The sequence below is a fragment of the Urocitellus parryii genome, chromosome 6 (genome assembly GCF_045843805.1).
Source record: "Urocitellus parryii isolate mUroPar1 chromosome 6, mUroPar1.hap1, whole genome shotgun sequence".
Lineage (NCBI taxonomy): Eukaryota > Metazoa > Chordata > Mammalia > Rodentia > Sciuridae > Urocitellus > Urocitellus parryii.
Genome location: NC_135536.1, coordinates 4,438,369 through 4,462,592, shown reverse-complemented (window position 1 = coordinate 4,462,592; position 24,224 = coordinate 4,438,369).

Here is a 24,224-nt window from a genome sequence, read left to right as displayed (position 1 = left end):
GTGCCATCTGCCAGAATGGGTCAGGGTTTTGCTGACCGTATTTGGCTTCTCTTGGAAGCATCAGGGACATTTCCCTCTCCTGTGTTCATTCGCTTTGCATAATGTGCACTCCTCTTCCTGTTCTCTAGGGTCCTCTTGATTTCCCAGATAAGCAGATTGGGTGACTCACCAGAGTAGCAGGGCCCATTGAGGGTCCTGTTGTTCTCTGGGTAGCTGATCTTAGAAGCAAGGGCCAAAATGTTGGCGGCTTTTTCCTTGGCTCTTTTACTTCCTTGACTTTGAGCTCCAAGTTTTTTGTTTCAAACATCTGGCAGGCCAGTCTCACCAGTTTTAAAGTGGGAGTAACAGGTTATAACTTCCATATCTATAATTTTACACTTGCCTATTTTATTTCATTGGGGTTAATGGTAGTACTGGAAGTCAGCATTGTATGCTATCTGTCTTATAGGTGATTAATTACTATCTTAAATTTACCAAAGTTGTTTTATTAGAAACATTACAAACAAAACATTGCAAAACACTAACAAGCAACACTCATAAAATTTATAAGAAAAATACATATTCAATTAAAAGAGAAAAATTCAAGTTGTGTAATATCTATGAATGAAAAATAATTTTTATAATCCTGAATTTTTACTTAGTTCTATATTGTATTCCCTGTAATTTGGAGATCATAGTAACTTTTATACAAAAATCAATCTTTTGAACACAACTTTAAATGAGCTGAAATCTAGCTTATTTTGGGACCATTTAATCATGAAGTAAAGTGAGAGGCAGAGTCTTATTTTAGATAAGATGGGGCTCTGGACAAATAACACAATACAACATTACATTTGAAAGATGAATCAAACAAAGGCTAAGATATCTTTTAACTTTCTGTTTGTGGATGAAGTGGCAAAATGCTTCCATGTTTTACAATGTGGCCTTTAAACAGATCAGCTCTCTCATTAAAGGAAAAGTGAGAAATGAAAGATGGAGATCAAGTAGAGATACATATGAGAGTTTATTTGTCAAAGCTGACAAATGGAGGCCATCTCTCTATAGGAGAGAAAGGTAAAACAGGTTTGAGTTTGGGGACTTTTATGGGGGAGGCTCAGGAATCAGAGCTGGGTGTGTCCTAAGTGGGGTGGTTAAGGGTTGCATTATTATGAAGGAGTGGTAAGCCTTTCTTAGAAATGCCCTTGGGCAGGGAAGCAAAACTTTTTCCTTAAAATGGCAGCTGTCACTTAATATGGTGATCCAGATGCTAAGCAAGGACCTTATACATATTACTTTCCAAAAATACATTTAGATTTCTATTCCAGTTTGAAAAGTAACACAAAGTTATATACATATGTGTGTGTTCATATATAACATATATAAATAATTTGGCCACCACTGGCCAAATAGAATGTCCTGTAGTATCTTAAAGGTGACCCTATTCCTGTCCCTAGGTCCTCAACATTAATGGAAACCACTGCCACCTCCTTTGTTGCCATCAACCCACATCCCCCATGAGCAAAAGGGGCTGGAAGATAAGGCAGAGGCCAGTTTCTCTTTGGCCATTTTCTACAGTCTAGGCAGCTTTTCTGGGAATTTTTTCCCATCATAGGGCTAGTATCCTTGACTCACAGTGAGATGATCTGCAGCTGCCTGGGGCCAGGCTCAGTAACAGTGCTGAGAGTGTCAGTGCTCAGTTTTAAAAGATTTAAATCATTTTACACCCTTTATTCTGGTGTCTGCTATCCTTGAACACCAGAGGCATTGCCTTTGGCTTCAACTTAGTTCCTGACTTTTACAAACCCTATTCATGAAATTCCATAAATGCTTGGATATACAGAATCTCTTTCTGTACTTTACCCCTGTCTTCCCATGACCTGTATGGCTATTGAACATCATACCAATGCAGGTCTGATTAGAAAAAATAAAAATTATAAGACATACTCAGAAATAAACACAAAGACTTAAATGGAAACAAAAAGCAGGTCCTATTGGGGAAATCAGACCTGGTATTGATCTGATTTCTAACAAAATGTCTGTTTTATTTTATAGGCAAAAACATCAAAAGGACTTATTGTAAGAAAATTTCCTCAAGTTATAGAAAATCAAGGTTAAGCAGGAACAGGCTAATTTTAGCTTATCTACTTGTGTGATATCTTCTCTAGGTCTGGACAGCTGGCACCTCCAGGCTATTGAACATGTTCATGTCTTCCATCCCAGGGCAGTAGACATTTGAATTCAAAGTTATCGAACCCATAATCTCCATGCCAGGCATGGAATCTGCCCCATTAGCAGCAGTTACCTTCAAATGGGCATGCCTTTCAGCACAAAGATATTGAAAGATTCTCAGAAATGGCATTTCGCTGTGTATGGCTATGGAGTTCAAAAGCAATGATTTATTTTCCATTCCAAATATCTGATCCCTTTTCATTTTTTAAGTGCAAGTGATGTATTGATACTTAGAATCCCCAAATTTTTTCTTGGAATGAATGGCAACCTATTATTATAACACAGAAGAGAATTAGTAGCACAGCTATGATTCCAAAAAATATACTCTGTGGAATGTTTCAACATATTTCCAGTATTAAAGCCATTTAAATCATGAAATATACATTCAGCAAGTGATGCAGAATCTATGAGATTGATCCTGCTTTCCTAAATGTCCTGGATGTGATGATGTAACTCCGTAAGTTTCATATTGTTATTACTATACCAAAGGCCCATTAGATAATTTTTTTCCCAATCTTACAGGGAAGCATTATATTTAGCCATAGTAACACAGACATATAACTGATATGGCACCTTTACCTTTGCTGACATTTGAGAGTGGCAAGTTTATTTTCAATATTTATGACATTAGCTTCTAAAACACTTAATTTTGTCTCCATATTTTTATCAATATTTACCCAATGGTGTGGTACTTTGGAGGTATTTTGAGCCAAATTATTAAGAAAATGAGCACTTTGAGTATTTTTAGGTAAGGCCACAGAACTCCATCATCAGCACACCATGTCCCTGAAATTTTAGCTAGGAGTAAAACAAAGGGGATTTGATAAAGTACAAGTACCCCTTTCTCTCTATTATCTCTGGTGATACAATTGGTCAGATTACATCTCTTACAAGTTACATAATGTTTTTCTCTCATCCCTTTTACTATTAAATTTCTAGAAATTAAAGCACAAGGAGACAGAACACAGGCCCACAGGCATTCCTGTTTGTAATATCAGGTATGGAGCCATCTGTATAATGGCCAAAATCCAAGACAGCTATTCAATTTCACATATTTTTCTACATGCCACCACCACTGAAAGTCAGGACATTACAAAAAATTTCCTCATTAGTCATGGAATTCTGATATAACTGTCTCTCATCAATTTTTGGAGACTAATCCAAATTATACCCACCACCACTTCTAGAGACTTTATGCTTCACTGACAAGATATTTGCACATTCCATACACATATAGGTAGATTATCACTATATCCAGTATAATTAAATACAGTTACATGAGTAGGTGTAATGTGAGTGTAAAACCTCCCATCATATGAGTATCATTAGTAAATACTGGGATGGATTCTCCAGTGTACATGGCTATGTGTACTAAAGGTGGATCTGTGAAATAGGTCCAATTAAGTTTCACCATGGACTACACTTACCTGAAATCTCAATAGAAGTAGCATAGCCACAAATATTGTGATTGAAGTCTTAATATCTCCCTGTTGTTCAACTATCTGCTAAGCTTGTCAGCTCCTTAAGTTGTTACCCACATTGGAAAATTGGTCTTCTGGGTTTATGGAGTCCTCTTTTTCTTTCCCAGATTCCCATTTCTATTGGAAGTTGGGATCAACATCTCTCAAAGCTCAGTCATTTGAGCTTTGGTTCTGTGTCCCCCATGTTGGATGGCATATTCAGGTACTCAAAGGGGACATGTAGAACTTTCTGGGAAAACAAAATCATGGCCTCCACCCCACATTATTGCTGGATATTGTCCTTTCCCTTGTCCTGTTTGTCAATATTTCCACCAAATTTGGCCTAATAGGCCTTTTGCAATGGAAGACACATGTCTCTCAACAGTAGCATGACTCCAGAATAACAACTTAAAAATTTAAAACAAATAGAGCATGAATCAGACTATTTTGTGGAGGTCTATTTCCATATTTTTTTGTTTTTGTAATTTTAATTTAAAGGACAAGTGGGCTTGCTCCACAATACCATGACCTTAGGTATTATAAAAAATACCTGTTTGGTGGTCAGTATGAAATTGATCACAAAAATGTTGAAAGGAAGAATTGGCTTAAGCTGGAGCATTATCAATTTTAAGCTGTAATAAGCAGCCCAGAACTTCAAAAGCATCTAAACAATGATAAATAACATGGTATTTTCTTTTGTAGAAGCAGTGGCAAATATAAAACAAGAAAAAATATCAATGATAATATGAACATAACACTTTTTGCTAAATTAAGGCATGTGAGTTATATCCATCTGCTACAGTTGATTTTGGCCCAAAACCAAAGAGATTATCCATAGTGCATGAGTGTGTTTTTTTCTTATGCAACCAGAAGCATTCTGATGATGTAAAGAAGGAGAGGCTTGAGTACAGTCATATGGTGATAAGTGTTGATTGGCTATAACAAGATGATCAACCTTAGCATTGCCTGATCTCAAAAGACCTGGAAGTTTGGGATTAGCTCTAATATGACCAATAAAACAAGGATACCGATGCACTTGAATTGTTTTTTGTAAAGTATTGAATAAATGAAATAACTCTCTGTGTATGGCCAATAATAGCTATTTTGATGTACATAGTCACTTCTACTATATAGGCACTGCCACATAAATATTAACTAGTTCATTAGGAAAATGAAGTAAGTCACAAATGATATCTTGATGCTCTGCTTACTGGGCAGAAGTATAGGAATTTTGTACCACCCCAGTGTGAGCATGGCTACAAAAACCTGCTTTTCCTGAACTGGAGCCACCAATGAATCCTATCACTGCCCCAGCCTTTGGCTGAGTATGAACAATATTTGGAAAAATAAATGAGGTTATAGCAAAAAATTGAATAAGCTTATCACAGGGATAATGATTTATACCTGACCAGGAAAATTAGAAAAATCTATTTGTCAAATATTTGAAGATTGCCAAAGCCAACTTTGCTGTTGAATGGGAAAAGGAATTCAATAAAAGAAGGCTCAGGCCTAAACAGCTGTATGACTTGAGTTCTATCTTTAATGACCAATTGAGCAAAAAACAAATAGAGTTAAAAACTTTGGAGGAAAATAAGCAAGGTGAATCCACTCAATAACTCCTGAAGACTGCCATAGAGCTCCCATGGGAGTATGAGTAGTGGGAAATATGAACATATACATAAGTTCATGTAGACTAATTCTAGTAAGCTGTGCAGTCTTGAAGGCAGTTTCAATTTTTGTTAGTGCAGTCTTCACTTCTGCAGTAAGTGGTCAAGGAAAAGCTTCAGAAAGAGCTCCACATAAATATCAAATAGAGGACTTGAATCTGTGGTAGATAATTTTAGAGAAGGCCACAGTCAATTAACATATCTCAAAAATTTTTGAAAATCATTAAACATATATAAAAGATCAGTTCAGATTTGCAAATTCTGTGGATGAATGCAGCATCCTTCAATTAAATTGCACCAATACTGAAAAGGATAAATCCTTTACACTTTCTCAGGTGCTATGCATAAGCCCAATGTGGTAAGTGAAGTTACTCATTGTGCAAAAAGTTTTGAAAGTATATTTGAATTAGCATGTGTCAAATTTGTATAATCAATACAGTGAATATACATTAGGGTATTCTCCCACACTGGATCAATAGCTTGTGTTACAAAAGTCTAACACAAAGTGGGGCTGTTTGCCATTCCTTGAGGTAAGGCCTCCCAGAAGTATCTCTTGCTGGACTCTTTGAAATTTACAGCTTGGACGCTAAATCCAAATCACTCACAATGAACTGGAGGTAAAGGTATAGTTTAAAAAACAATCCTTTAAGTCTATTACTATTAATTGATGATTAAGAGGAATAGCTGTAGGAAAAGAAAGTCCAGGCGGTAAAGTATCCATCAACTCCATTGTCAATTAATTGCTCTGAGATCTTGTTACAATCTTCATTTACCACATTTTTTTCTTTATTACAAAAATAGGAGTATTCCATGGGCTAAGTGTAGGCTTCATATGACCAGCTTGAAGCTGTTTTTGAACTAATGTGAGCCACTCAATGGTTTTTCCTTCTGAGAGACCATTGATTAACACAGACAGGATCATCTGACAGTCAATTAATTTTTTCTGCTGTTTTCTGGGCCAGAGATCAAAGCCCCTACCAAAAAGACTAATTAGGTGAATATCCAAATCCACATGGTCTTTGTTGAGAGAACCATGGCAAAGGTGAACACCCTCCTTGTTGATTTTTTCCCAGGCTCTTAGCACAGATAAATTCTTGATTAAGCATTTGTAAAGTTACCACTGAATTGAACTTATTAATAAAACTCTCATAATACTGACTATATCATGTGCAGGTCACAGGGAGAATTGGTGCCTAAACAAACCAATGATATGAACTAAGAATTTTCAGGTGAGTTGAATTCTCCTCAAAAAGAGAAGTGCCATTAATCATTTTAAAGAAAACAGTAAGGGGGTGAGTTTTAAATAACTCAGTATAAAACATGGGAAACTCTAATGCAAAAGAGAAAGAGCTTGTCCTCTCAGTGCTTAAAACTATGTTAAAAGAGTGAGGAGACCAGGCCCAGAGGTGCACATCTGTAATCCAAGTGGCTGGGGATGGTGAAGGGTGGGGGTGCTGGGGGAGGAGGATCACAAGTTCAAAGGCAACCTCAGCAAAAACAATATGCTAAGCAACTCAATAAAACCCTGTCTCTAAATAAAATACTTAACACAAATTAAAAAAAAATGGCGGCGGGAAGGGAATGAGCCATTCTCACCTAGTCAGAATACTATATCTCTGAGAGTGTTATAGGACCTCTATCCAGCTTCTCTCCACAGAAATCACCAGTATTGTAACCCCATACATGGCTCCAGGCTTCAGAATTCGAGTTGGATGCCCGGCATTGGGGCAGAACCCAAAGCCTGAAGTTCCAGTCCATGCAAGACTTGGCGAGCACCTTAGCAAAATCACCTATCAACACATCTGCAGATCACCAAGATATCACTTTGCTCCCATGCAAGTCACTCAGCTGCCACCTGCCTAAAGCACAACACCATAACCCAGCTTCCCTCACCCCACCAGGCTTTCTCCACCTCACCAGACACCCCAGCGCTAAAAGCAGACTGCAGCCATCTTGTCTCAACATTCTCACCATTTAGCTGGGGGAAGTTCCCAGGTTGTATCTCCAGCAGCCAGGTACCAGATTTCCAACTTTTCCCCCTCCCCAGTGGTGGTAATCCAACTCCGTGTGCAGTGCGGCCAGGGAGCCACCCACAGGAGCCCCAGGGTAAGAGTTTCCTCAATCAGAAACTGCTAAGGAAGAAGGAGAGACAAGGAACTGGGAAATCTCCAGGCAAGAGAGGGAAATAGTACCTGGTGCTCACATCATATGAGTGAAAGGTCCCAAAAAGAGACCTGGGAGGCGCAGTCTTTTTGCAAGGACTGGTAGGTGTCACTCCCTGCATCCAGATGCCCTGCACAAGGACCAGTCTCCCCACCCTGGTTACCTCCACCATCCAGAGGACAGAGATACCAGCTTACAACAGACAATGCCACCTACTGGATGAAAAGAGAAGCAAAAAAGATATGGATCTCTAAAGCTAGCTACAACCCTGGCTTCTTCCTTTGAGTTTTTTGTTTTTTGGTTGTTTGGTTGGTTGGTTGGTTTTTTCTCTTCTACCCCTCCAACCTCTAGCCCTCACATCCACAACATATGTGAAACCAAGAATTTTACATAAAATAGGACTTTGAGGACTGAGTCATATGAATAATATAATATAAAGGTGTTGTATATGCCCCCTTTTCCTTTTTATTCTTTCATTTTTCTTTCCCCCTCCAAATTTTACTGTTTTAACATCTGTACTTTTCTAAATACATATGTGTGTTTGTTTTATGTACTGTCATCCTACATATTTGCCTACCCTAAATTACTTCCTGTCTATTCTCTTGCTACTAACCCTTTTCACTAGATTTCTCCTTCATACTTCCTATGATATATTGACTCTATATCCTCATATCCTACTTCCTTAGCATACTATCCTAAGCCCCACCCCCAGTTTATTATCTTGTCAGAAACTGTAAATCTTTTTACAAAACTACTGATTATATTTTAGATAATAATTGAATCCAACATTTCTCTACATTGAGACTAAATTGTAAATGCCTTAATAACATCAGAATGTTCATAGGTGGTATATTATTGATATTGGGATCTGTTAACATTGTCCTTCTCCAAAAGGGAGAGGTCTTGGAACCCTACAAGAGCACTACAAACCTATAGGGTAAAAACAATAACAATCTAGACCCACAGAGCTAAAAAGAAAGACACACAAGCAACATGAAAAGACAAGGGAAGAAAGTGCCCCAAACAAATGAAGGCACCACATCATTAGAATCATTGGCAGCTACAGCAGAAAAAAATGACAGAGAAGGAGTTTAGGATATACATAGTTAAAATGTTCTGTGAACTCAAGGAAGATATAAGAGAGCAAATACAGGCAGTGAAAGATCACTTCAACAAAAAGCTACATAAACAAATACAGAAAGCAAAAGATCACCTTAACAGGGAGATAAACATGCTAAAAAATCCTTGAAATTAAAGAAATAATAAACCAAATTAAAAGCTCAAATGAAAGCATCACAAACAGATTAGACCACTTGGAAGATAGGACATCAGACAATGAAGACAAAATATATAATCTTTAAAAGAATATAGACCACACAGTAATAATGGTAAAAAATATGGGCAGAACATTCAAGAAATATGGGAATAGCATAAAAAGACCAAATTTAAGATGTATTGAGATAGAGGAAGGCATAGAGGTCCAAACCAAAGGAATGAACAATCTATTCAATGAAATCATGTCAGAAAATTCTCCAAACATGAAAATGAATTGGAAATCCAAATTCAAGAAGCCTACAGCACACTGAGTGTACAATATCACAACACATCCACACCAAGACACATTATAATTAAATGGCCAATATTCAGAATAAGGAGAGAATTGTAAAAGCCACAAGAGAAATGAATCCAATTACATATATGGGAAAACCAATTAGGATAATGGCATATTTGTCAACACAGACCCTGAAAGCTAGAAGATCCTGGAACAACATATATGAAGCCCAAAAAGAAAATTGTATCCAGAAAGAATCTTGTATCCAGAAAAATTAAGCTTTAGATTTGAAGATGACAGAAAATTTTCATGATCAACAAAAGTTAAAAGAATTTATTGCTAGAAATCCAACACTACAAAACATCCTTAGAAAAATATTCCATGAAGAGGAAACAAAAAACAATAACTATAAATTATTAGAGGGAGGTAGTACAATAAAGGAAAAACTAATCAAAGAGGAAAATTAAGTCAAGTTAAATAACAAAAATAAACAAATATAGCTAGGAATACAAACCATGTGTCAATAGTAATCCTGAATGTTAATTGTTTAAACTCACCAATCAAAAGACATAGACTAGCAGATTGTATTTTAAAAAAGACCCAACAGTATGCTGCCTCCAGGAGACTCATCTGATAGGTAAAGACATACACAGACTGAAGGTGAAAGATTGAGACAAATCATACCACCCACACAGACTGTGGAAGCAAGCAGAAGTTTCCATCCTCATACCAAATAAAGTAGACTTCAAGCTAAAGTTAATCAAAAGGTGCAAAGATGGACACTACATACTGCTCAAGGGAATCATGTGCCAACAAGACATAACAATCATAAATATATATGCCCCAAACAATGGTGCGGCTATGTTCATCAAACAAATTCTTCTTAAGTTCAAGAGTCAGATTGATCACAACACAATAATCTTGTGTGAATATAACACACCTCTCTCACCACTGGATACATCTTCGAAACAAAAGTTGAATAAAGAATCTATAGAACTCAATAATACAAGAAATAACTTAGACTTAACTGACATATATAGAATATTTCAACCTGCATCAAGTGGATACAGTTTCTTCTCAGCAGCACATGGATCCTTCTCTAAAATAGGCTATATACTATTCCACACAGCAACTCTAAACAAATACAAAAAAGTAGAGATACTACCATGTATTTTATCAATCATAATGGAATTAAATTGGAAATAAATGACAAAATAAAAATTACTCCAACACCTGGAGAATAAGCAATATGTTACTGAATGAACAATAAGTTGCAGAAGACATCAAAGAGCAGATTGAAAACTTCATAGAGGTAAATGACAACATCAACACAATATATTGAAATCTCTGAGACACCATGAAAGCAGTTCTAAGAGGAAAGTTTATTTCATGGAGTTCATTCCTTAAAAGAAGAAAAAGTCAACAAATAAATGACCTCACTTTATAGCTCAAATCCATAGAAAAAGAAGAACAAATCAACAGCTAAAGCAGTAGAAGGCAAGAAATAATTAAAATTAGAGCTGAAGTCAATGAAATAAAAACAAAAGAAACAATTGAAAATATTGATAAAACAAAAACTTGGTACTTTGAAAAAATAAAAAAAATTGACAGACCCAAAGCTACACTCATGAAGAGGATATGTGACGAAAAAGGTAATATCACAACAAACACCACAGAAATACAGAGTATAACTAAAATTAGTTTGGAAACTTATACTCCAATAAAATAGAAAATAGTGAAGGCATCAGTGAACTTCTTAAGTCATACAACATGCTCAGGCTGAATCAGGAAGATATACACAATTTAAACAGACCAATATCAAGTGATGAAATAGAAGATGCTCTCAGAAGCCTACTGACAAAGAAAAGCCCAGGACTGGACTGTTACACAGCCAAGTTCTACAAGATCTTTAAGGAAGAACTAATACCAATACTCTTCAATTTATTTCAGGAAATAGAAAAAGAGACAGCACTTCCAAACTCATCCTATGAGGCCAATATGACCCTGATTCCAAAACCAGGCAAAGACACATCACATAAAGAAAACTTTAGACCAATATCTCTAATGAACAAAGATCCAAAAATTTTCAATAAAATTCTGGAAAATTGAATACAAAAACATATCAAAAAGATCACGCACTATGATCAAGTGGGATTCATCCCAAGTATGCAAGGTTGGTTCAACATCAGAAAATCAATACATGTAATTCATCATATCAATAGTCTCAAAGATAAGAATCATATGATCATAGATGCATAAAAAGCATTTGATAAAATACAGCACCCCTTCATGGGTCAAAACACTAGAAAAACAAGGGAAAACAGGAACATATCTCGACATTGTAAAGGCTATCTACGCTAAGCCCCAGGCCAACATCATTCTAAATGGAGAAAAATTGAAGGCATTCCCTCTAAAACCTGGAACAAGACAGAGATGTCCTCTTTCATCCCTTCTATTTAACATAGTCCTTGAAACACTGACCAGAGCAATTAGACAGACAAAAGAAATTAAATGGCTATGCATAGGAAAAGAAGAACTTAAATTAGCACTATTTGCTGATGATATGATTCTATTCCTAGAAGACCCAAAAAACTCCACAAGAAAACTTCTGGAACTAGTAAACAAATTCAGCATAGTAGCAGGTTATAAAATCAACACCCATAAATCAAAGGCATTTCTGTATATCAGTGACAAATCCTCTGAGGTGGAAATGAGGAAAACTACCCCATTTACAATAGCCTCAAAAAAATAAGATACTTGGGAATCAACTTAACAAAAGAGGTGAAAGATCTATACAATGAAAACTACAGAACCCTAAAGAAAGAAATCAAAGAAGACCTTAGAAGATGGAAAGATCTACCTAGCTCTTGGATAGGTAGAGTTAATATTATCAAAATGACAATGCTTCCAAAAGCACTATACAGATTTAATGCAATTCTGATAAAAAAAAAAACCCCAATGGCAATCCTCATAGAAACAGAAAAAGCAATCATGAAATTGAGTTTAGGAATTCCCTCTGGTTGTTTGTCTGTGTTTTTATTTTATTTGTATATCTTTCTGCCCCTTTTAAACATGGCTAATACTGCATTGGTTCTATAGGTATTCTCTTGTAAAAGATCTTGGTTGATCTGTTTTAAATGTTCTGGTCTGTTGGCCATGGAAAAAAACAATAGATTCATAATAGCCAAAGCAATCCTTAGCAGGAAGAGTGAAGCAGGTATCATCACTATACCAGACCTTAAACTATACTAACTACAGAGCAATAGTAACAAAAACATCATGGTATTGGCACCAAATCAGACTGGTAGACCAATAATACTGAATAGAGGACACAGAGAATAACCCACAAAATTACAATTATCTTATTAGACAAAGGCACCAAAAACATGCATGGGACAAAAGATAGCCTCTTCAAAAAATGGCACTGGGAAAACTGGAAATCCATATGCAACAAAATGAAATCAAATCCCTATCTCTCATCATTCACAAAACTCAACTCAAAATAGATCAAGGACTTAGGAATACAACTAGAGATCCTGCATCTAATAGAAGAAAAAGTAGGTTCTAATCTCCATCATGTGGGATTAGGCCCCAACTTCCTTAATAAGACTTCTATAGCTCAAGAAATAAAACCAAGAATCAATAAATGGGATGGATTCAAACTAAAAAGTTTCTTCTCAGCATAAGAAACAATCTGTGAGGTGAATAGAGAGCCTACATCTGGGGAACAAATTTTTACCCCTCATACATCAGATAGAGCACTAATCTCTAGGGTATATAAAGAACTCAAAAAGCTAAACACCAAACCACAAACAACCCAATCAATAAATGGGCCAAGGACATGAACAGACATTTATCAGAAGAGGATATTCAATCAATCAACAAATATATGAAAAATGTTTATCTAGCAATTAGAGAAATGCAACTCAAAACTACTCTAAAATACCATCTCACTCTAATCAGAATGGCAGCTATTATGAAGACAAACAACAATAAGTGTTGGCGAAGATGTGGGGGGAAAGGCACACTTATACATTGCTGGTGCAACAAATTGGTGCAGCCATATGAAAAGCAATAGAAGATTCTTAGAAATCTGGAAATTGAATCACCATTTGACCCAGCTATTCCTCTACTCAGACTATTCCCAAAGGACTTAAAGACAGCATACTATAGGGACATAGCCTCATCAATGTTTATAACAGCACAATTCACAACAGCTAAACTATGGAGCCAACCTAGATGCCCTGCAGTGAATAATGAATAAAAAAAAATGTCATATATACACAATGGAATTTTACTCAGGAATAAAAGAGAATAAAATCATGGCATTTGCACATAAATGGATAAAGTTGGAGAAGATAATGCTAAGTGAAGTTAGCCAATCCCAGAAAACAAATGCCAAATGTTTTCTCTGCTATAAGGAGGCTGACTCATAGTTGGGTGTGGAGGGGGAGCATGGGAGAAATATATAAATTCTAGATAGGAAAGAGGGGTGGGAGGGGAAGGAATGGGGCAGGGAATTAGCAAGGATGGTGAAATGTGATGGACATCATTATCCAAAGTACATGTATAGAGATATGAATTGGGTTTCAACCTACTTTATATACAGAGATATGAAAATTGTGATATATATGTGTAATAAGAATTATAATGCAAAAAAATACATGTATAAAGACATGAATTGGCATGAAAATACTTTATATACAAACAGGGGTATGAAAAATTGTTCTATATGTATAATAAGAATTGCGATGCATTCTGCTATCATGTATTTAAAAATAAAACCAATAGTAAAAAAAAATACTTACTTTACCTTTGACGGATCAACTCCCAAATTCAAGACTGTATAATAATTCAGAAGTTATTCAAAAGCCAGATTATTACATTATAAAATATTATCTTATGCAGGTTTATACCTATAGGTGGTCCAAGAAAGCAGTTAGGCAGCTTCTCAGCAGGATGGGTTGTGGAGAGAAGTGACTTGGACCATATTCTTGGACTCCCTTGGAGCTGTGCATGCACTTTTCCCTGGGAGCTTTCTGTGGAAAGGTTCAAAACAAGATGAACCAGGAGCTATGGTAATGCCCTGCCAGAGCAAGGGCTGTGCAAAGGCCTAGAATTATATCAGTCTTGACTTTGAGCTCAGACACCAGCTGCCATAGACAGAGAATTCTGAGCATAACATTATAATCATAACATATTGCAAGTGCTGTCACCTTTAATCCTGCCTCTTTTGCAGAAACTTTTTCACAGATAACGTTTTGATGATAAATTCTATATAATAAATATGCTGCAATAGCTGTGGGTCACTATTCCTCCACCAGAAGTCAGTGTTACACCTGATCCTGGCTTTCTCTTTGTAAATGTTTCTATGTCTTTTCTCAAATAGCCCCTAGTGAATCTTTAGGGTTTGTCCTTGTGGGTTGTGGGAGTTGGCACATGAACAGGGACACTTCAAAGATTAGATGAGGGGATGCTCCAGAGGATGTCTGTCAGACAAAGTGAGGTAAGAGTGCAAGTATGTAGCCAGGTGTAAAATATGAGAAAAGCAGATTCCAAAGAGAGGCACCTCTATGTGCAAATGCTTAGAGAAATAAAAAACAAGGGAGTGGTGATCCAGAGAAAGCATAAACTATAGCAGCTCCCCTTAAGAGACTGATTTTACAAAAGAAAAAAATGGTTAAAAGGCTCTGTGAATATGATTTTGCCTCTGAAGTTCAAAATAGCAGCTTTACTTACATTTTAACTTCTGTCAAATCTCTCTCTTTCCTAGGTCTGCATTGAAAATGTAAATTGCAGAGGTAATTATTCAAAATTGGTTTGAGACCAAAGGAAATACAAAGTGTCAGTTTTAAATTTAAGCCACGGTGAAACCCAAATGGCTGGTTATCATATCTGCTCTCACATTCAACTGCTCTGCTTTCTTAATAAGTTCCTCCCTAAACACTATAGCACAGGCAGAAAAATTGAATGCTATCATATGTCTAAGTCTTCTTTATCTTAGGATTTTATGACTCTCATATTCTTTAAATATCTTGATTGGCTCTAATCTGACTCAAAAGAAAACTGATCCAATAAAGATGTTCTGCATGCTCTTTTACTAGAGTCATTACGGCCATGCCATTTCTTGGTTCAGAACTCCTGCTTTTTAAATTTCTATATTTTTGAGCTCATGGTTTTATGGTGAATTCACTTTTGATCCTACATGCCTAAATTAATGTATTCTGATCAGTCTTATTTTAACTCTAGAGGTTTTTGCACTCAGTCTTTTTTCAGAGCTCAAATTTTCAAGGGTTGACTCTCAAATACATTGGAAAATCTCCTTTTAGGAAATCCTAAGAAGGACATAGACAAGGCAATGTTGGAAGTAAGTATCTGATAGCCATTGGGGATATGTGGCCACCTGAAATTTTGATTTCAGAGTGTATCATGGCTGTCAGAATTTACACCTAGTGTTGCCAACTGTACAGAACAGCCCTATGTTTAAACCATAATGTAAAACCTGATAGGCTCTACTTTAATTTCCAGCAGGTTAAATCTAATAAAGACTTTAATAAACATCTTTATCATTTTCTCCTACCTATGGAGATCTACCATATAAAGCTACAAGATCTTTATTTTCTGTCTTATGTATGTTTGCACACATGTATATTGTATTCTTGTATCATCAAATGTACTATTGTCCATATATCATGTACCTGGTATCAAAATTAGCATATAGATAAATGAATGCTCACAAATCAAAATTAATGTAAGAAGTGGATCCAAATAATTTTACTTCATGTGACTTAAAAAAGAAGTTCAAATTAAATTAGGTAAACAGATGAGAATAAAGATGTATTCAAAATTACTAGCTCACAAGTTTTTTCAGGTGGTCAGACATCAAAGTTTTGATTTATATAAAATGCATAAAATGAAAAATCCATTGCTTTTGAGACTTTTTAAACAGGAATGCTATGGCTAATCCTTTTAATTACAATTGTCTGATATCCTGGTTTTTACAGTTAAAATGAGTAAATTAGTTTTAATCTAAATGGGATCAATCTCCATAAACATGTTTGAAAATGGTGATATCTGATTAATTTGCAAAGTAAAAATTCTAAAGCTTTAACTGATAAATAAAAAATAAGTACATTTCTTATATACCATAATGTAATATATTTATATATTAAATGTGTTTTATAAATTATTAAATAGAGAACGTTTGGGATTGCTTTGTTTCTGTGACTTCAATGAAAACAAATTCAGATTACTTCAGGTAAAATTTTATATGCAAAGAGTATGAAAGTTTTCACTTAGGTTTCAATTAAAGTACCATTAAAAAATAAATATTCTATCTTAGTAAAGTGTAGTAGTTTGTGTAAATTTAGAAATTTCATAAGGATTGTTTCAAAACGTGAATACAAAAAGGGATTAATAGCTAGGAATGGGACATAAGAGGGTTCTAGGTATGGAAATTTATTTTAATATAAAAAGTGGAATAAAAGAAATATTTCTGGATAAGAACATTTTTTACATTTTACATTAAAATTTGTATAATGTTAAAGTGAGTTCCACAAGGTGTGGGGAGAGTAAATCTCTAAAAGTTTGAGTGTAACTAACTTACTATAATTAGCACAACCAGTTAAAGTTATTTTAGAATTTTTCCTAAGGTCAAATATTAATGGACTGATATAAAGCAGAATATAATCCTCTATATGTCAAAATAATAAGGATTTCTTAAAACATTATTCTACTCTTATCTGTTCAGATAATTTCTTGTGTCTGTTAAATTTTAATATTTAGAAAAAGTATTCTTAAAGACATTATGTTTTACATAACTAATTAAACAACAGCTGTCATTTTAGAGTATTAAACTATAATCTAGATTCCAACTTTTCTTTAAAAGTTAAAGTTTGTTAATGTAAAAACAGCAGTGTAATTGTGTTGCTGTTACTGGCTTTATTGTATACCAGATGTATTCACATCTTCCAAATACACTATTCTTTAAAATATCAGGATTAGAACATTTTCCCAAGCTGGGATTCTTCAAATTAAAGTTAAGTAAAGATTTGGGATTATAAAAATAATGTTTCTAGGTTCATACCTATTATACAAATTCAATATGTCTTTACTCTTGTTAATTTCATTTTGTATTTTTCTGGCAAATTTTACAACTATTGTCTGTAAATGCATTATAGAAGTACAACTTTGAATATAACAATCTGTGTTAATTTGAAATAACTGGTCACTACCTATAGGACATACAGAATGTAAGGCTCACTTTAGTACTAAACTGACCCCAATTAAATGGAGGGTAAATAACTATAAAGTTATAGACATTAGAAATAAACTCCAGTTCTCCTAACTTAAGACTGGCGAATCTGGCTTGCCAAATGTTTAAAACTAGATCATGGAGACTAGAGTTAAGGAAGTAAAAGGCCAAGAATTAAATACCAATATTTGGCTCTTGCTCTCTGAGTCAGCTTCAACCCAGGGAATGAGGGGACTTCTCAAAAGGCTTTGCAACTCTGGGCCACATGGCTTCCTGATCAGGGGGATCCATAAGATCCTGGACAACAGAAAGCCAAACAAACAGTGCACTTGCTGCAAAGAGGAGCATGGTTGTACAGCATGATTGTAGGCTTCAAAAGGAAGCCATATGGTCAAAAACACCATAACCCATCCTGGAGGATAACACTAAAGGAGCTAAGAGGCTTCTCTCAGTTTTATACAAGTGAGACCCTGAGGGAAATCAGATGACTCTTTTTTTAAAAAAAAAATATTTTTTAGTTGTAGTTAGACACAATACCTTTATTTTTATTTATTTTTATGTGGTGCTGAGGATTGAACCCAGTGCCTCACACATGCTAGATGAGCACTCTATCACTGAGCCACAACCCCAGCCCCATCAGCTGATTCTTAACAGTTAAAAGAAACAGTTTATTTGAAAATATTTTGTAGAGTGCCGGTGACAGTTCGAGAATAAAGAGTTGCTGTTTGAATCTACAAGACTGTGAGTGACTCATGATTTTGTGCCCAGCCAGACTGCAGCAAATGGTGGCCGGTCGGCTGAGAAATGGACAAGACTTCAGAGCTGTTGCTGTTTCTGCTGCTACAGCTTAGGCTAGCTGCCTGCAAAACTTACCTGGACTGTGATTTAAGCTATCTGCCTGCAGATAATTACTAAATTGTTCAGAAGGTTGTTTTCCTAGTGGATTGCTACAGGATTTTCTTTAGCCATCCAGAGTTCCTGCCTTCATCCCAGTGTCAGTAAAGACAAAGGTGGAAGAATTTCCAGTGTTGCTGAAAACCAGATGAGACTTCGGCTGAGAACTGGACGAGACTTTGGATCAAGCTAGCTGCCTGCAGAACTTACCTGGACTCTGATTTAAGCGAGCTGCCTGTAGGACTTACGTGGACTATGATTTACCTGGACTGTGAGTTAATATATTGAGACACTGCTTTACCTGGACTGAGACAACAAACTGTAATCTACAACAAATTGTAACTTGGTATCTTTGCTGATGGTGTCATTGCTGGTATAATTTTTCCAATGGCTTCTAGCATGGAGCCATCAATTGGCTTGGTATTGTGGCATTTTGTATCCTCCCCTTCTGCTTGTAGCAGATTATTTACGGTGTTTGTGTAAAAACCACTATGGTCATTATTTAAATTAAACAAAAGGGGGAAATGTTAGAGTCTGTAAACAAGTCAGGATGGTGCCTGGCATTTTGCCAGAGGGAGTGGTTAATGTTAAAGTCTGTAAACAAGACTGGATGGCGCCTGGCATTTTGCCAGAAGGAGTGGTTTGTGAAGTAAAGCCAGCAAGTCATTAAGTGTGGAGAGATTTCTTATTGGTTGACTGCTGTATTGAGTTTATGCTAATTAAGATAAGCTGTGTGGAATGTATAAATACTTCTGTTGTCCTACAATAAACGGCTCCCTCTCCTGCTGTATCAACATACACAAGTTGTTCGTCACCCCCCAGTTATTTTGCTACAGCCGGACTTCGGCAATATTTGTCTTAAACACCTAGCAAAACAAGTTATAACCAAAACAGAGCCATACCAAGGCATTTAAAAGATAACAGTTCTTTTCATGTAAATTTAGAGGTGAACTTTTGTTAGCCCCACCAAGAGTAAATAAATCTGGAGGCTATGAATGAAGAATTCTTAAACAGTAGTGCCAAATAAATATAAAAAAAATCTATCAGGGTTGAAACTTTTTTTTAATTAGTCAATTTAAGGCCAACAAATCTTCTTAACTTCCTACATAGTCAGAGTTAATCTGTGTTTGCTAGTATGATTATCTACCCTAAGTGACAAACAGAAGATATTACTATGAAAAGGTATTTTAAAAAATCAGATGACATCAACTGTTTTAGCTCTATCTTACAGAGGAATCTGTGACATTATCACAACTAAGTATTGCATTTGTATTCCTGATAACTCTGGCTATGTTGCAAACATCCTTACATATTTACATTTACAAACAGAGGCCATGTTCTCGTTGGCCTTTTCATGGGAAAATCCTCTTAGCTCTTTCATCTCCTGGTGAAAAATTACTGGTTTCTATCATCATCATAATATTCATTGGCATGTTTCAGATTCTGTAATATTTACTTTGTATTTGTCTCATTCCAGTACTCATGTCTTCTTATTTCTCTCATGGAAGTATCCATCTCTCACATGATTTAACAGCCTGTTCTTTCTGAACAATACTTTTTCTTAGACCCCTCAACTGACCCAAAACATTCCTAAAAGCGAAATCCAAACTGCTTGCCCCATGTTGTCCACTCTCAGCCTGAATCAGGCAGAGTTGTCACCATCCATTTCCTCTTAGAGCAGTAAGGGTTCCCTTTATGGGGGGGGGGGGGGTGAGGCTGTGACAAAGAACTAGTAGCTGATGAATAAAAAAAAAGGAAATGGGTAGATAGCACTCCCAATTACCAATGTTTTGGCACAAAATACTTCAAGAGCCGTTTGATATTAGGAAGCTACTGAAAGTAAACTTGAAGCTAAGTTGAATGCCTTACAGGCTATTCTAGTGGGCTTGGGTGATAAGATGCAATGTCTAAAGCAAAGAAAACAATTGCAATGCCATGTTTCTTATCAGTTTATTTGTTTAAACCAGTTCAACAAAATATCTCCCAATGAGATTGGGAAAAGATAAAGATGCATTTTTAGGAATCTATTTTGATGATAACAATGTTAGTTCAGATCTCTTCCAACTGCATAATTACATCCAAATTGTGCAGGAAAGATGGATTTCCATGTTTGTGCCTGCCAGTATTGCACAAAAGATGTTGGATGATCTGAATAGTTTCAATCCTTGGAATATGCTAAAACATACTGGAAGGTATCTCTTAGGATTTATTTCCTTGCTCTTAATCCTGTGTGATTTTCTTGAAGTCAGTGGCAAGCTTGTCTGATCCTAGTTCCAGCACTTCAAAGTAGACACACATTGGTTAAATTTAAAAAATAAAAATGACAAGATGTGGAGAGTGGTGACTTAGACTATGGCCTTTAATTGCCTTGTAGCTGTTGCTTCACTTTGCCTTGGAACTTTCTATGTAAAAAAGCAAGACAAAATTTCCCAAGAGCTATGATAATGTCCTGCCTGAAGAATTTATGCGCAAAGAACTATATCAAACTATATCAAAGAACTATATCAATGAACTATATCAATCTTGACCTCGGACACTCTGCCAGGGATAACAAATTCTGAACACAACAAGATAACCACAATATCTCACAATTGCTTTGACTTTCAAACCTGCTTCCTTTGTAGGAACTTCCCCATGAATACCATTTTAATGATAAAATCAATGTAATAAATTTTGTGCAGTTCTAGATCTGGGTCCCTCTTCCTCCATCAGAGGCGGGGGTTTCACCTGGTCCCAAATTTATTTTTGTAATTTTTTTGTGTGTCTTTCATTTTTTATAAATATATTTTTGTGTTGATGGTCCTTTATTTTATACATTTATTTATATGGAGTGCAAATAATTGAACAAAGTGTGTCACACATATGAGGCAAGCACTCTGCCCCTGAGCTACAACTCCAGGCATTGTGTGCTTTTCTCCAATTCCCCATCACCCCTCACTCATCTTTATGGTTCATCTTTGAGGGTCATGGCTGTGGATGAGCAATAACAGGTGTGGGGAGGGGCTTTACTGTAATTTAATATTGGACGTTCAAAGCAGATTGCAGGCTCAAGAGGTTGGATACAGTAAAATAAGGAAAAAAGCCTCAGGCCAGAGTAACTGCCACTGCCACATCCAGAGACACCAGCCAGAGAGGTTCCTCCACAAACAAAGTGGAGGAATGAGAAAATTAAAGAAACTAGCATTTTTAGGAGGCCTAAGGTATGTCTTGATACTGCCTGACTAAACTGAAGGGCATTCTGCACAATATCATTGTTCAGGACAAAAGCCACCATCTCTCCCAGCTTACATACAAAGGACAGAGGAAGAAACCATTTCACAGCCAAAGCACAGGAATCAGCAGATAGGGGAGCCAATTCTTGGCAAAGTCAATTTTGGACTGAAATACAGGCCTGGCAAACCCACACTGAAGGACATAAATTATGCTTAAGTGACCAAGAGAAAGAACATGGAGAGAATTTTATACAGGGACAATTGGTCATGGAAACCCAACTGTCTCACCCCTTCCCCCTTCAATCCAACTGTTCACAGGACTAAATGGAAGAAACTTGTCTGGCCAGGGACTCAGAAGTGTGGGGGTGGGAAAAATTGAGTTTGGAAACTAAACCCAAGACCAGGAAATGGGAGTCCATAAGTGATATAGAGGACTAAGAATTGGCTCCTCTAGCACACAAGTGGAACACAGGGGAGATCCCTGGTTTACAAACTTCTAGTATGGACCAGCAGTTTCTGGACCCTTTGATGCACACTGATTTAAAATCTCCAGATCAATTGACATTCATTGCAGAATCTAGAGCCCACTTAAGCCTAAAAGCTGCCTATAGGAGTTTTGCCTACATGATGATCGCTCAGACTCTAGAAATCCATCCAGGAGATGGAGTATCATGCTCCAGATTACTCCACTTAACACAAGTGAGGAAAAAAAATGAAGAATATTTTAACATCCAATGAAAACCATTCTTTAACTTAATTTTTCCTGAACAGCACATGCTTCCATCTGTGAAATAGACTATATTTTCAGACAAAAATCATTTGTTAACAAATACAAAATAATAGAGACCATAACTTGCATCCTTAGGACTTCTTTTGATGTGTTCTGTAAGTTTTTTGTGTTGTGTTTCCATTTTGATTTGTTTAAAGACATTTAACAATTTATCTTTTAATTTTTTCTTTGACCTATTACTTGTTTAGGAGAACAATGTTTAATTTCCACATATTTGTCAATTTCCTGTAGTTCTTCCTTTTAATGATTTTAGCTTTATACATTTTGGGAACAGGGAAAATATTGGATAGGACTATGTCTGTAAATTTGCTGGGTTATTTTGAAGTCTAACACATGGTCTGTTCTCGAGCATGTTCCATGTGTACTGGATTAATGGCAGTTTGACTGTATCCCTTGTGGTAATCTTGTCTGGGGTAAATCTTACTGAGATCTTAAATCTTTCTGTATCTGGATATTTAAGTCTTTCCTCATGTTTGAAGAGCTTTTGGGTCCCTTCCTTCCTTCCTTCCTTCCTTCCTTCTTTCCTTCATTCTTTCTGTCCCCTTTTCAGTGGTAATGAGGATTGAACTCAGGGCTTTGGGTGTATTAGGTAGATGCTCTAAAATGAGCTATACCCCCACCTTTTTATTTTTTTTTTAATTTTTTAATACAGGGTCTCACTAAATTCCCTAGGCTAGCATCAACTTGTGATCCTCCTGCCTCAGCCTCCTGAGTATCTGGGATTACAAGCATGTGAAATCAAGCCTGGCCTTCTATTATTTATTTTTTCTTTGTAAACGTTTTATTAGTATATTATAGTTATACATAAAAGTGGGGTAAATTTTGACATACTCATACATGTTTGTAATATATTTTGCTTTATTTCAATCTCCAGTATATCTGATTTCCCTCCCCTCATCCCTTGCCCTACTCTGTTTTCTCCAATTTACTGGTCTTTCTTCTATTTATTTATATTTAATAGAATTTTTATAGATATACATAAATGTAAAATAATGTTATATATTCATACATACTTCCCCAGTTCCCTTTTGTCTACTCTAATGCTTTTTCTGCTATTTGTTTAATTTTTATTTTGTTAAATTAGTGTGTTGTGGATGACCATCATGGTGAGATTTGCTGAGGTACATTCACATATATACATAGAAAAGTTAGCTCAGATACATTCCACTAATTTTCCCAATCTTTTTCTTCCTCCCTTCCCTTTATTCTCCTTTGTCTACTTTACTGATATTTCTTTCATTCTTTTCTATTTTTGCCCTGGTATTTTGGATTGGTTACCACATATCAAGGAGAAGCCTTGGCCCTTTGTTTTTTTAGGACTGGCTTATTGTACTTAGCATGATATTCTCCTATTCCACCCATTTACCAGAAAATGCCATTACTTTATTCTTCTTAATGGCTGAGTAATATTCCATTGTGTATGTAAGCAACATTTTCTAATAATTTTTCCATTGAAGGACACCTAGGATGCTTCCATAGCATGACTATGTGAATTGACCTGATATCGACATTGATGTGTCTGCTTTACTGTAGTAGGCTGATTTTAAGTCCTTTGGGTATATACTGAAAAGTGGGATAACCAGATCAAATGGTGCTTCATTCCAAGGTTTCTAGGGAATCTTCAAACTGCCTTCCTGAGTGCTCGTAACAGTCCCACCAGCAATGTATAAGGATACCTTTCTCCCCATCAGTATTTATTGTTACTTACATTCTTGATAATTGCCATTCTGACTATACTGAGATGGAATCTCAGTGCAGTTTTAATTTGCAATTCTCTAATTGCTAAAGATGTTGAATATTTTTTCTATATTTATTCTTCTGTGAAGTGTCTGTTCAATTAATTTGCCTATGTATTGATTGGATTATTTTTGCTTTGTTCTTTTGGTGTTAAGTTTTTTGAGCTCTTTATATATCCTGAAAATTAATGCTCAATCTGAGCTGCATATGGTAAATTTTTTCTTTCATTCTCTAGGCCCTCTTCACATTCTTGATTGTTTCCTTTGCTGTGAGGAAGCTTTTTAGTT